Source organism: Diadema setosum, chromosome 18 (genome assembly GCF_964275005.1).
Source record: "Diadema setosum chromosome 18, eeDiaSeto1, whole genome shotgun sequence".
In the NCBI taxonomy this organism is placed as follows: Eukaryota; Metazoa; Echinodermata; class Echinoidea; order Diadematoida; family Diadematidae; genus Diadema; species Diadema setosum.
Genome location: NC_092702.1, coordinates 1,887,561 through 1,903,340, shown reverse-complemented (window position 1 = coordinate 1,903,340; position 15,780 = coordinate 1,887,561). Strand labels below are relative to the sequence as shown.

The 15,780-nt window shown below is 37.5% G+C and overlaps 1 protein-coding gene across 1 annotated transcript in view; it reads left to right on the top strand.

Annotated features, from left to right (window-relative positions):
- The first annotated feature begins 6,793 nt into the window (after positions 1–6,793).
- LOC140241548 (LIM domain-binding protein 2-like) overlaps positions 6,794–15,780 on the top strand; it is a 103,456-nt gene continuing 94,469 nt past the window's right edge. The window contains exon 1 of the mRNA XM_072321284.1: positions 6,794–6,909. The gene's annotated coding sequence lies outside the window, so the exon portion shown is untranslated. The remainder of the gene's footprint in view (positions 6,910–15,780) is intronic.

Sequence of the window (15,780 nt, the reverse complement as noted above, 5' to 3'; positions counted from 1 at the left end):
CGTACGCCAACAGGTAAAGAGACAAGAGCCATTCGCCTTCGCGCAGTACGCATTCATTTATATCTTCGCCAATTTTCTCATGATGACATAAATTCAGGAGAAATATTCACACGGATGTCAGAGCATGATTTGGAATGGGTTTGTGGGAAACAAAGTGATAGTTGGTGAACACAGCAAATAAAAAAAAATGATTAAAAAATAAAAATACCGATGGGAAAACTGAGTGGGAAATTTGAAATGGACGCAGGCCTAATGAATAAATTGACTTATTGAAAAGTTCTGCCCCCCCCCCAAAAAAAACACAAATAACAAGCAAACTAACTAACATTCCATAACTTTTTTTTCTTTTGTCAGACAGTTATCATTTGTTTTCAAAGTTCTGCATGTTTGACATCACTCTTCCCATTGTATACAATGTTTACTATAGTAAACGTTGTAAAGTATGCATTTGTAGAAGAGGGCTGAAGTTTACAGATTTTATTTTTCTTCTTTACTTTCCGGATTACTTTCAGGATTTTCCTCCGATACTTCATTAGACAAAAATTAGACTCATTTGACCGTATGGTTTCAGTGATCTGCTTATTAAAATTCTTTTATAGGGCTTTAGTTTTGCTTTGATGACACAATTAACATTAATACATAGGCAAGTTTGGTCATCCTGTAACATTATTGGTTTATTTATTTTTTTTTAACTTCACCCAGTCGTTAATAAACGGATTTGTCAGTTGGAGGAGCACTAATAAAGCACTTGCGGCAATTTGAAATCGAGAGACTCACATTTATTTCCCTTGCCTGTCACTTTATTCTTAGTAGCCCTACTGACCTAGGATGAAAGGATTGTCGCTCAGAAGTAGTGAAATGTCAACGTTTGAAAACATTGTCCTGGTAATAATTTTGTCCTCGATGGCTTGTCGATCTGATGGTATACGCGGTTTAGATGGGGCTTCAGGTTTCCAACATTTTTGGATGATGAGGAGGCTGGGATATCCAAAACAAAGCGATCCTAACAAAAGATGGGACCCACCTTTTATTCAACCATTTCAAAACTAATTTCATCGAGTGAACTTTTAATTCCTCTTAGAATTGTATGCTCGTTAACAATCGAAGTGGTTTCTATATCTCACAAAAAAAAGAGAAAAAAAGAGAAAACAGTTAAAAGTTGAATCCTCACCTCAACTAATACTATACCACCCTGGAAGGGGGGGGGGGGGAGGATGGCCTAGTTGTCTGACTTTAAAACCACCACTCCATTGTTGTGCCAATCGTCACTCGGAGCACACAGGGTTAAAAGACGAAAGTTATGAACATCCCAAGTTGGTCCTTTGTAATTACTTTCAGAGCTTGTATTGCGCATCTCCCTTGTGAGGGCTCTTTTTTCCCTATACGGCCAGTGCATACGGCACACTGATACGGCACCGACAGGCTATACATACATCCATAGTCAGATAGAGAGAAATAAAACCATTCCAGTTATTCCTCACTAGTAACATAACAAGAAATATTCTTGAAGTTATGATTTTAAATTTCTCATATTTCTTTGGGTTTTTGTAGCAGCTTTAATCGCAAACTGGATCTCAACTTAATGGACAAGTTCACCTTCATAGACATGTGGGTTGAGTGAATGCAGCAAGATTAGTAAAACACATCAGTGAGAGTTTCAGGAAAATTGGACAACCCGTTCAAAAGTTATGAATTTTTGAAGTTTCTGCTCAGTCACGGCTAGATGAGAAGACTACTATAGGTTGTGATGTCACTCGAGTACAACAATACAAAGAAAGTATAAAGAAAATTCAACATATTTTCACTTTTCTCGCATAACAAAAGAAAACTCGACTTCTCTCTTTCAGAAGGCAAGGGGAATATTATTTCCCTTAACATTTGTCAGTAACGAGTCGAAGAAATGTGCGCTTTGTTTAAAAAAAAAAAGGTAAAGTTTGGTGAAATTCTCTAAGTTGTTTTCGTTATATCGTTGTACGCATGTGACATTACCGCCTATAGTAGTCTTCTCATCCATGCCGTGACTAAGCAGAAACTTCAAAAATTCATAACTTTTGAACGGATTGTCCGATTTTCCTCAAACTTTCAGTGATGTGCTCTACTAATTATTGCTGCATTCACTCAACTCACATGTATATGAAGGTGGACTTGTCCTTTAAAGAGGAAATCCACCCCAAAATGAATAAACTTAGAAAAAGAGCGAAATATTCCCTGCAGAACGATACAAAAATGACAAAAATCGGTCAAGAAGTAAGAAAGTTATGCGTTTTGAAATTTCGCATTTTTTTTGCAAACATTTCTTGACCAGTCCTTATGAATATTCACGCCAGTTGACGATGTCATGCTCTAAAGATCATAGTAAAGAGAAAACAAAAGAAGAAATGACACACATACACACGCACACACACACACACACACACACACACACACACACACACACAAATGGGGGGGGGGGTCCAGGAATTTGTGCACGCGCCCCTCCATTTTTCTTTTTATTTCTCTTGTCTTTAAAAAAAAAATAAATAAAGTGGGGGTGCGCCCCCGTCTGGATCCGCCACTGCGTGCACACACGTCATGTACACACGCAATTGAAAACAAACGAAAAATTACCTCCCCCCCCCAAAAAAAAAAAAAACCAAAAAACAAACAAACAAACAACAACAACAATACAAAACAAAACTAAACAAATACAAATACAAAGTAAACTTTCACGCGCCTCTGCCGTTGCATTTGATATGGGCGAGTTTCATTGTATGTCAATGACATATACATTGTACGTAATGTATCCTTTTGCTCACAGTTATCTCTGTCTCTTTTTTTTTTCTCTTTCTGATATTGTCTGTTCTAATGAACAACCATCTCGAGGGACATTATGACTGTTTGTGTAAAACGAAACGCAATACCTAGAAATGACTTTCGAGTGAACGCTTCTCCTCTGTTTACATAGCTCCTCCTATCATCATCACAGCTATCATCAAAATGATCGTCATCATTTATCATCTTCTGTTTCCTTAGAGTGCAACTACAACAGCTACAGTATACAAATATACTTTTCCTTGAGAGTTTCTGGTTAAAACTATGGGCAGAGGTGACTCCAAAAGACTTTTTCACTGAGAGGAGCAGTCCCGAAGTGAATGCTGTAGTTCTTTTGGAGGCACCGAAACTCGAAATTAGGCAAGGTATATTTATTTCATATTTTGCATTAAAACTAGCGCAAAAAATAAACGAAAGAAGGGAAAATGGGGGGAAAAAGTGGAGCGAGAAGTCGTACAGTGTGTTGGATGCGATGTTGTGAAGGGACGAAGCAGCGCACGATGTCAGAACTGCAAGAATCTTCAGCTTATTGAAAGAGGCAGATTTAATAATCAGAAGGAGAAGAATTGCTTTGTGAAAAATATTACAAATAGAAAAGCACTTGGAGAGCACAGACCTCCGGCAAGCCAGCAACTCAAATCCACCCTTACACGCATGCAATTTCCCAAAATAGAAGCCTTTTGTTTACGTCATTGCACGGCGCCTTGGCCGAGCAGAGCGCGCGCTTTAGTGCGCGTATTTAAACCTCCAGCACGCGTAGCTTGAACCCTAAGTTCGGTGACCTTATAGATTATGCTAAAAGATGAAAAATCCTTCAAAAATCCATAAATATTCCCTGATCACTACCAAAATTGAATGAGGTGTTCCTTGTGTCAATATCTACATTTTATGCAAGTTTCATTTTAATCCGTACACACCTTTTGAGTTATTTTGCAAACAGACAAACCAACGCCGTAACCTCCTCCTTTTTAGTGAAGCAATGCCAAATGTCAGAATGCTTTATGACGTCACAATCGTGTTGTTATAAATTGATACATTATTTTCACAGAGTGATGGTATGAAGCAGTGCGTAATGTCAAAATTTGCTTTGTGCCGTCACAATTGTTTTGTTAGAAATTGTTACATTTTCACAGGAGTGATGGTGCGGTGCAGTGCGCGATATCAGATTTGCTTTGTGATGTCACAATTGTTTGTTAAAATTGTTACATTTGACGGTACAAAGCTAGCTGCGCACAATTTTAGAAAATTTGCTTTGTGACATCATTTTGCAAAATGTCGGCATAGAGTTGACGTCATTTTGCAAATACATGTAGTACTTCAATTGGGGTGTCAAACATGCCAACTTTAATAATAATAATAATAATAATAGTGGCTACTTGTATAGCGCACAGGTCCACTTTTCAGTGCTCATGGCGCTTCAAAAATGAAAAATATCAAATATTTACATGCATATACATATTCAAACATTTCAACAAAGAAAAAAATGGTAAACAAAAGCAAATATATACCAAATAAAGAATACAACATATATCAATTAAAAATACAACATTAATCCAATATTAATGACATACAGCAATTACAGTCCTCAGTATGAAAGGAACAGATAAGTTTTAAGTTTGGATTTGAATGACTCTGTAGATGACAGTTCCCTTAACTGAAGAGGTAACTGATTCCACAATTTTGGTCCTATAACAGAAAAAGCACGATCACCATCTTGACCATACCCATGTTTTACTCTGGGTGTTTGGAGTAAGAATGCATCTGATGATGAACGTAGCCTTCGTGTCGGATTGTATTTTTGAACAGAATTACTTATGTATATTGGGGAAAAAGAATGAACTGAATGATGTACTAATAACAGAATCTTGAAAATAATCCTTTTTTCTACAGGTAACCAATGTAAGGAACGGAGAACTGGTGACATGGAATCAAACTTATTAGTAAAAGTTAACAATCGGGCAGCAGAATTTTGCAACCGTTGAAGTTTTGTGACATCTTTTTTTGAAAGATTACACAACAATGAATTCGAAAAATCCAACCGAGAAGAAATCAAAGCATGAATAAGTATCTCAGCTGCAGATTTAGACAAATATTTCCTTATGAAACTTAAATTACGCAACTGATATCGAACATTCCGCTGAATATGAGTTACATGACTTCGAAATGACATTTCCTGATCAAATATGACACCTAAATTACGGGCTGTTTTCGACGGAGTAATGCAAGTGCTACCGATGTTGACATGACATGACTGATAATCAACTTTGCTTAACATATGCTTTGATCCCAATAACAGAAACTCAGATTTATCATCATTTAGTTTAAGGCCATTGGATGTAAGCCAAATTTTCAGGTCTTGCAAACATGCTTCGAGTTTTACAATGGCGGATGACAATGAAGACACAGTGGGTTTAAAAGACAAATAAAGTTGTATAGCTGACATAGCTGGAAATATCTATAATCACGTGTAGCTTTTTCATCCAATCGTTAGAGGATAATTTTTTTTTAAATCCAAAATATAATAAGCCCTATTTTTTAAATGAAAAATGTATCACTTTTTATGACAACAATTTTCAAATAGCGCACTATTTGTGAAATGATGTCACAAAGAAATTGTCACATCACAAAACAATTGTGACATCGGGCGCTCCTTTGTACGGTCATTTTTGTGAAACGTACGTCACACAACATACGTGACATCACAAAGCAATTTTGAAATTATAGTGATATTCGTGACTGGCTTATTTTTCTTCTTGGCCGGTATAAATGAGACCAAACATTCTTTAAAGCCACTGTTTGCCACTGTCGGCAGTGATGGAAAAAAAATCGAATTAACATTTTAGATGCAATAGTTCGGTTGTATCACAAAAAATCCTACCATAGTGGCAATAAAGCCGCAAATATATCAAAAGATATCAATATTTTTTTTTCTTCAATCAACCATAAGTGTAGACGGTTTATTCTAGGAACGATTTTAATCAAACTATTGTATATTCAACAATTCTTGAGGTTGATAAAACAGATTATCATTTTTATGTTGGTTGTTTGGATCCCTAACTCATAATTTAGAACTATTTTGAAGCACTAAAATATTTTTTTTTCCATCTGCAAATGACAAATGGCGGCTTGAAGTGATGAGCTATCATGTTTAACTTACAACGCCCAAATAGACATGAAAAGAGAAAAAAAATTGTATTTTTGCCATGAGTTTTTACCCCATTGTGTGTTAGATTATGTTGAATTATCTACCCCATATCAAAAATTTCCGCGACGCCAACTATGGGGGGGGGGGGGGGGGGGGGGGCGCTCTCATACAACCTCCTTTCCCTATTCTGGTGCTTTTGGTCAACAGAGGGCGCCGAACTAGATTAGTGAATTATTATCCAAGGATGTCATGCACTTCGTTGGTTATAATAATTTGTCTTGTCCCCACCCACACTCTTCACCCCAGAAATTCTCAGTTGCTTAAAATCTGTATAATTGATTATTCTATTCAAGGTTAATGTAAAGGTACATTGGAAACATAATATTAGTATACAGAGATCATTGATGAGCTGTTTAATATTTGTAAAAAACTTTTTTTTTTCTGGCAAAGATGAAAGCATAAACAACATGAAGAAAAACGAAACAAAACACCCCATCCCCCCCCCAAAAAAAAAGAAAAATACACAGCACTCACAAAGTGCCCAGACACTTCATATTGCCGTATGAACGTACTAGCATTGTTATGTAATTAGGAGGAAAATGAATTGAGATAGAGCCTACTTGTATGAAAAATAATATTTTTCGATTGGACAAGCAGCAAGGAGCTAAATCAAGTTTTTTTCCCCCTTGTCAGTGTTATGAAGCGTTCATGCACTACCCCTCCCCCCCCCCCATAATTTATGTAGAATGGTGTCTTGTTTGCAGGTCGCCAAATTATAATGTGTGAATGGGTCCAAACGACTGGAGGCAGAGTCTAAGCACTGGATGTCGGCTTCGGGTCGAGCTCACCCAAGCTCTGGACTCTGTACCAAGCATAAAGCCCTTTATTTGTGGATAGGAGACTTCAAGTTACATTCTGATAAGAGGATATAACACCTTAGGTATTCTTCACAGGTGAGAATGCATTTACTCGTGTCGTTTGGTCATGATAACGTTACAATTCGGAAATATGTTGTCGCGACCTTCCCTACGGTGAGCACTGCTACTGCCACTAACTGGGTGAGTTGCGTTGCGGGTTGAACGCCGATGGATAGCCAAGTGTACATTATGTTGACCATGCTCCTTCACTGTTGGGTTAGCGTACGTAGGAACATCGCACGGTACGAAGCTCGCAGCCCCCAAGTACAGCACTTCGTACCAAGAAATTAGCGTGCAGTAGCAAACGCATTGAGCCGTAGCTCTGGCATGGCATGCTACTGGCATCCGCATAAAGTACAACGCATTGACCCTTTTTGTAATGGCCTAGCAGAGCTTTCGCAGGGGAATTTCATTAAAAGAAACTAGATAGTTGATTTTATTTCCCATCACATATCACCCTCCTTGCTTTTAATTTTGAAGGGATTCCGGGATTTCACCTTGACTATCATTATTTCTGCAATGTGAAATTTTCTAGAAATAGGGTGAGGCTGTCCAGCTGATTGCATTTGTTGAGAGTGCGTGTTACTCAGTAGTGCCCACTAGTGGTATTAAATACTAAGTGTCATTTTAGTGTTACAGTGTTCAGCTTTGTTTCTTTTGTTTGCAGACTGTCTGAACTCCAATTCTTAACCTCCATAATGAAGTTGGAGCTACGCTCCTAATAATACTTACAATGTTTTAAGTGCCTCATGTTCATGTTTAGTATCATAGTACATTCATTTTGAGAAGGTTTCACCAATCTGCAAAGGGCAGCCCAGCCAACATATTGCAGTGATTGCAAGTGTCATTGACATTGTAGATCTGCTACCTTTGGGGTTTAATTGTGTGGCATGCAGTGAGTATACATCTTGTGGTCGTGAGGGCTTAGTGATGGCAATAGACCTATAAATGTGTACCGGTACTTCCTCAGCTCAAAGCTTCAGTCGTGTCACTGTAGGTTTAATAGTCAAAGTCAATGTTGCGAGAGAATTCTCAAAATTTACCTTTATAGGTGAAAGCAAAGGGAAAATGAGGAAAATTGTAATACATTTTGCCAATTGGGTTTCTGTGTACCACTTTTACATAGATTTTGCATGATGAATTGATAACATTGAGCATTTGAAGGCCCATCGAATATATTTATGTGGTTACTTGTAACAACATACAAAATTGTATGTGTACATTGTACTATAGATGGTTTGTTTTGTGTACATGTAATACAATTACATTCACTTTATTTTCATTCCTTTGATGTACAAAATTTGATCTTTCTTCAAACCTGTTACAAGAACACAAAGATGTCTGAACCTTACCTCTTGCAGTTTTGGAATGATACAAATGACAGAGCAGTCAAGAAAATGATTTAAGAATTTAAATCCCAAAATGACATAGTCTGGAATAAACATTTTGACAAATTGTGTTGGGGACTCTTCTTTTCATATTTCCAATGTGAAGATTGATTACTCTATGCCACAAGTTTGATAGATCCAATGCCTGATATTTTATTCACTGTTGAGTCTGAAATCTAAGTTCATTGTGTTGACAAAGGTGGTACAATTGAAACCATGGTTTAAACCATGGAGAAAGACCGTAGTTTTGTATGGGGCGCCAAGCGTCGCATGGCCTATTTCGTTACGAAATGTTAACATCGATCATTTCATCGACGGAATGACTGATTTTGTAACAAAATAGGCCATGCAACGCTTGGTGCCCCATACAAAACTACAGTCTTTGTCCATGGTTTAAACAATGGTCTCAATTGTACCACCTTTGTGAATCGGGGCCAAAGTGTTTACATTGTGTTTGTGTTTCAGGTATGATAAATAGCAAGGCTTTCAGAGAATTTCTCTGTCAGAATGATACACTATTCATCATGTTTTATTTTTGTCTTTTCATTATGTGCAACTGTTTGCTTCATTCAGTATTCAGAGGGTGCTGGGCACTGCCCAGAAAAAAACAACAACTACAACAAACAAACAAATAAAGATGGCACTGTCAGCCAGGCACTGCATATACATTGTAATAGTTCCAAGCAATTTTGATGCCTGTGACAATTTACAAGACACACTTTAGTGTTTTGTTGGATGAAATACGTGAACATTTTGTTTATTATTCTCTATATCAGTAGATCTCAGGTTAATATGGAGGGAAAAAAAAATAGATTCTCTTTAGGAGTTCTTGAAGAGATAATAGAGAATAGAATACTGTTACAAATTTATGTAGATTTCATTGCCATGATTTAAAAAAATTGAAAAATTATTCCAATGATACCATTTGGTTTTCAAATCATTTTCAGATAATTTTGTAGATTAGTATCTTAGGACACCAATACTGAAATTCCTACATATTTATCTCTTCATTGCTGAAATACAGTATTTGCAAAATTGTGAAGCACGTCTGCAATGTTCGTGTAGTCCCATATGATCATTTTTCTGTGGTGCTTTATGCTTGGGCTTGGAGGGGTTGTTGAACACTGATATACTATTAACAAAGTGGAAATCCACCCTGCAAGTTAAGTTTGTTAAATAGAAGCAGAAAATGAGAGAAACGGGATAGTGACAGTTTGACCAAATTCTGACTGAAAATGAGAAAGTATACGTATGAAATTTTGAAAATGTGACTAATCAAAGGGAAATCACCAACTCTGTGATGTACTGTAGCATGTGAGCTCACCTTCCATTTGTCCTTTGCGTATTATTCTATATAATCTCTCTTTTTTTGTGTGTCCTTTAACATGTTTTTTTTTTCCTGTGCAGCAGTTGTATAAAACTACTTGTAATGATTGTACAAAGGGTGTATGTAGGATTGCAAATTTGATTGAAAGAAAACTGAAATTTCTTATTTTGTAACAGTACAGAGCAAATGGGGGTATAAGATCATGTGTGATGTCACAGAATTCACACAACTGCCAAATTGTGGGTGATTGACACATGTATGGAACTCATTGAATGATGACCTTAAACGCAGTTCTTCTTTACAACATTTTAAATCATCCTAAAGATAAAAATGTCCTTCTCGCAATGTACCAATTAGAATTGAATTAGAAATTACGCTTTTGTTAGCTCCCAACTCCTGAACACTGTATCTCATTGCTTGTATTCTCTTCTCCTCTCTTCTCTCTACTCTTCCTATTCAGGTCCCTTATTTTCGGTTGTTGGTTTTTTTTTTGTCTTTCTACATTCCACCTTGTGTTGTCCTTTTTGGTCAAATGTCATTTAAAATACTTTAAGATTTAATGTACGTTATATGTTCTACGCGTGTGTATTCCGTTCCTTTAGTTAAAAAAAAAATTGTTAGGCATACAAGTAGATGTTCAGAGGCTATTGTCCAAGTCAAGCGATTTGCTTAATGTTAACCGTCTCCTCCATCTGTACACTTAAAGATCTGTATAATGAAATTCATGTATTATTTGACACGATAATATACTTTTAATGTTAAATCTTGTTTATATTTTCATGACTTGTGAAAAATATGTTTGATAATAGTTCACTTAGACCCCGTTTACAGTGTGGGGCTGTGCCGCGGCTGAGGCCGCCTTCATTTCAATGTAAACAGGCAAAAGGCCAAATGCGGGGCCAAAATTGGCCGCGCATTTGGCCACGCTCTGGAGGTGGTCTCGGCCGCGGCCGAGCCCGGCCTTTTCTCAGTGTAAACGCAAACTGGGCCAAATGTGCGGCCAATTGTAGTCTGGCTTCCAGACCCTCTGCCCGTACTATTTCGCTTTTCAGGATATTAACCCCCTCAACGTCGAAAACTAGTATAGTTTAAGGTGGTTTTGTCCTGCAAAGGATTTTTCCTTCGGCAAAGGCCTTTGCCAATAGCGACTTTGTCGCCACAGAATCCAGTTGGCAAAGGGTCTGAAAACCAAACTATACCAAATTGTGTTTGTTTACAGGCAGAGCGCCACTACGACAAAATATTGGAAGGTTTGAATGAAAAGCCCGGGCCGAGCCCCGCACTGTAAACGGACAGAATTGCGGGGCTTGGCCCCGCAATTGAGGCTGGGCTCGGCCGCGTCTCGGCCCAGCCCCGCACTGTAAACGGGGTCTAATTTTCTGTTAGTGTTATGTACAAGTGGAGAATTAAAACTTCCTGAAACTGAAACTGAAACTTCAAAAAGAAAATCTTAGTTTTGATCAGAATTTGCTCAAACTCTCACTGTCCCAGTCCTCTATTTTTTTCCTGCTTAGCTATTCAAGTTTGCTAATTCTTTATGATGGACTTTCCCAGTAATTATCGGGTGGTCTGATGGTAATTTTTCTCATTGAAAATCAGAAAGATACTTCAGAAGTATTTGCCTGGTCTTGTCCTGATACCTGTTGAAGAGTTAGAAGTTTTTCGTCGTCCTTGTATTTTCTTTTGTCTCATGATGTCAAGTGTTTCATTTTTTCTCTCACAAAGCCCCAGCGTTCATATTTAATTTCATTTTCACATGATCAAAATAAACTGTTTCTTTGTTTTGTCTCATTTGACCTTGTATCAACTACAGCTGGTGACACAACATTTGCTCCTGAAACAATTGCTCCAGTCTGATTTCCTCCAAGGACGTAGGGTTAAGGTGAGGGTTGTGATAGGGTTTTAGCTTTAGTTTGATGTGAGGATTAGGATTATGGTTAGGGTCATGTTTGTGGGTAGAATTTATGTTTGGCTTAGCGTACAGATACATGTACACTGTCACTACACTGTATTTCGTGGGAGCAATTGTCGCAGGAGCAAATGTTATGGAACCACCATCTACACCTACAGTGTACATGTACAGTCTATGCCTAGTCCATGCCTACCAGTGTGAGATTCTATGCACTATCTCCATACTTTTGTACATTGTACATTGTTTCTTTTTCCTTGCTGTATCAGGGAATGATTTTCCAATTTGAATTTGATTAGCAGTTACAGCTGATGAGTAATATTTCAAGTGGTATCCTGTACCTTTCTATGGACAAAAATTGCTACATAAAAGATAGTTTGTGTAGCAGAGATATGAAGAATATACTGTAAAACGAGGAATGTTCGCGTGCATTTTAATTTCGCGAATTTCGCGAGCGCGAAGATTCGCGAAATTAAAATGCACGCGAAAGTTCTTGTCTACACTATATGCATTGAATACCAGTGGCAGTTCGCGAAAATTTCATGCCGCAAAAAAGGCCGTCGGCTCCAATTCGCGAAAAATTCATGACGCGAATATATCATGTTTCACAGTAGCACCCTGTGATTAGATACTAGGGCCCTGTTTTATGATGAGTTATTATACAAATGATGCACAGGATAGAGTGCGTTAAACGCCACGAAATAATCCTGTGCATCAAAATGGGTCGAAAACTAACAACATTTTTCACGTACCTTTGTGGATCAAGATGTCCGAAGATGTTCGTCCCAGTAAACACGTCGCACTCGAAAAGTACCCTGTACTGTACGTATAAGAGTACATGTATATGTACCCCGGGCCACACATGTTATGCACACAAGAAAGGCCGGCCGGCAGCCCGAACTAGAAGTTGTTTACAGGATTGACAGCGCGTATAGTAGCGGGCGACGCACTTGTAACAACTGATTGAGTGCGCACTGCTAGTGCAAACATTGTGACGTCGGCCGTGGATGTTAGTGAGAAATTAATACAAGCACACGTGACTCATTTCAGCGCTTCCAATTGGCTACATTCTTGAACCCATTTTATAAAATTGATTATATACTTAATTTCTATCATAAGTCTATGGCAGCCTGTATGGTAAGGCCTTTTTTTTTGTCAATTATATCTTTTGATAAAACGGGGCCCTGGAAAATTATTTCCTGTTGTTGATATCTAACAACCATGTTGTTATATTTCTTTGAGAAGAAAATATGGGTGCAATTCTTCCAACTTGAACATGCACACAATGTCATACACATCTGATACTGTACCTAAAGCTTCTTGTTGCATGGATACTGATGAGAGAAAATGAATTTGCAAGTGATTACATTGAACCCACAGTTGGTAGTGACTCTAATTTCTTCAGCAGATGTTTAGAGTAGAGACAAGTGCTTTTCCAGCAGGATTCTCACAATCATTGACTATGAATTAAAATCGTCATGGCCAATATCTAACCAGTCGTTGGCAAAGTAGCAGACATTCCAGCCTTTGACATTTGCTTTCTGTCTGCCAAAGAGCGAGTGTCTGGAAGATATGTAAGGCACACTTGGTAGTTTTAATTACAGTGGTTTAAAGAGAATGGTCTATAATGTATTTTATATCATTTTAAGGGGAAGTAAGGGACATCTTATGAAGAATAAAGTTCATTTCTTAATTCAAATGATCGCTGACCTGATGTACATGTGTATATTTGCCATGAACTTCCATTTATCGTTGTGTGGTACAATTTGACTTTTAGACTAGACTTCTATCTTTTTTGCGAATGCAATGTACATTGTACAGTAAGAGATGGCTCCAGCACACAAAGAAATTGATCAGTATGCAAGGAATGGTTGTTTTCTCATCCAAGCCGAGATATTATTATTCTGCATACTTTATGCGCCATATACAAATGTACATGTATTTAGTGAGTCCATGTTTGTTTGTTTGTGTGTCTGTGTTTTGCAAATCTGGGCTTATTGACAATTTTGTGAGTGGATAAATTCATGATTGTGGAGTATATGTTTGTACAGCATTGGATGATAAACTGTATGTGTGCATATCACATTCATGTCAGAATGATACCATGCTGTTAAATTCATGAATAGCATGCAGTCTGCAAAGTTCGCAACTTATAAATGCAGTATACGGTATGCTAGTCTGATGCGGTCCATGAAAAATTTACACAAGGGCTATTCACACTGACAATAGGGTGTAACATTTTTGTGAAAGTTATGAAGCAACAGTGCCAAAAAAAAAGCACTTGAAACATTCACAGAAAAGTCACATACGTGAGAGTGATTTGTCTATTAAACTGCACATGAAGTGCTGTCCCTGTTTGCAGCATGACTCTTGACTGTGCTGTAGAAAACTCATGGTTTTTGTCACATAGTGTACCTCCCACTCATGACTTCCTTTGGGCCGTATGGGATGTATTCAGCTTGCTGGCCGAGCTTTTCTATCTCAGTCGCCCACAGCGGACTGCTAAGCCAATCACGCATTTGCAGCAATTCTGGTTTCAACTTGTGATTTTCCTCTGGTGCCATAACATGGTATTGTGACATTTCTCTGCAGTAGTGTATGAGCACAATTTTTCTTTTCTCCAGTATCTCCAAATGATAGTGAGCATATTGCTGAGGAATGTTTTTATCTATCTCCAGAATATACAGTTATGGTGTCATAGACCATGCCATGACAAGCATACATGTGTTTGTTTGTTTGTTTGTTTTTTCTGGGATGCCAATATAAAGATTCCACAAGTTGTTTTCAGATGAAATTTACCTCATTTGTAGTGGAAAAAAAAAATATGCCTCAGATTTAAACTTTCTAGTCTTGTGATGCATAGTGTTTTAGTTTTGCATAATTCCTGTTGAAATATGGTCCACTGTAGATTATTCCTCTTCTGCCCTGGTAGAAAGGCACTCACTAGTCTCATCATATTTGCTTTTAATCAGCATCAAGAAATAATTACCCCTGAAGATTTGTGGCCCATGAGAACAACAAGGAATTCATTGCAATTTCCATCAATTTTTGTTGAAAGTAATTGTTGGTCTTGATCTATACTCGGGGATCAACGCTAACTCTTTTGTCTGGTGACCTGTTTGGGCTACTAAAATCTTTGAATCTGAAATTTTGGTGGCCTCAAAAAGTTATGTAAAGGCCCAAAATTATTATTATTATTATGATGATTATTGGTTTTATTATAGCAGCTTTGGTAACCAATGATCTGTAAAAAAGACTGGTTGTGACTCCAAATTATGAGGCGTTCCCCGAGTACAGTTGTGGGGTCTCTTTATGTTTCCTTAATTACACGTTAAAGTGAAGACAGAGTTTAGAAAGTCAGAAGTTTTGATCGTATGTTGATGAGTGATTTCTCTAATTGTTATTAAAATGTAATATGGAAATATACATTTTCAATCTCATAATACAGTGAGTGGCATAAGATGTCATTTTACCACTTAAATGTTAAAAATGCTCCAAAATCTCCCTTTCAGGTCTTAAAAGTTTTCTCTGCTGGTACAGGGATCACCTTGAACCATACATGTGTAGTGCTATACAAAGGGACCTTCCCTCCAACTCAAGTTTTGCATGTTTTCCAGGTAATAAGCATAAAGAGAGACAGTGACTTCTAGGGTAGGGTAAGAAGCATACAAAATTCACATCTACATCTGAAGGGTATAAGATGCTCTTGACTTGAGGGATTTTACCAGTCTTGAGACAAAGTCAAGGGTTTTCAAACCTTCTTGAAGTGGCATCTCAAACCCCTGGTTTGGAAATCTTGTTATTTTTCTTTGAGCAACAAAATTCATCTGTGATATCATTCTAAAACCCTTGTGCATCCTGTATCTTACATTGTTATGTCTTTAGCTTGTTGGTGTAGGTATTTAATATTTAGGTTTTTGTGTCTAGTCTTCACTATTCACCACTGTTTCTGTACACTTTCTGCACTATGACTACAGTGGTCTACATAAGATGTTAACTTACTGTGATATTTGTTGATGGCAATAATGAACATGTGCAATTTCAAGAAATTTATAAAACTTCTGAATAGACAGCTATAAACAGGGATAGCAAGAGTAGACCAAGTGTAAATAACTGCCTGTAATGATGAAGAGGGTTTTTTAGTTTTAGCCATTTTTTAATGATGAACATCAGAGAAGAATTCTAAAAAGCCTCATGAACACTGAAAGAGAAATGAAGTAGCCATAATTCTGGATGCAAAATATCCCTGAATTTTTGTGTTAGTCTTACGTGTAAATGCAATG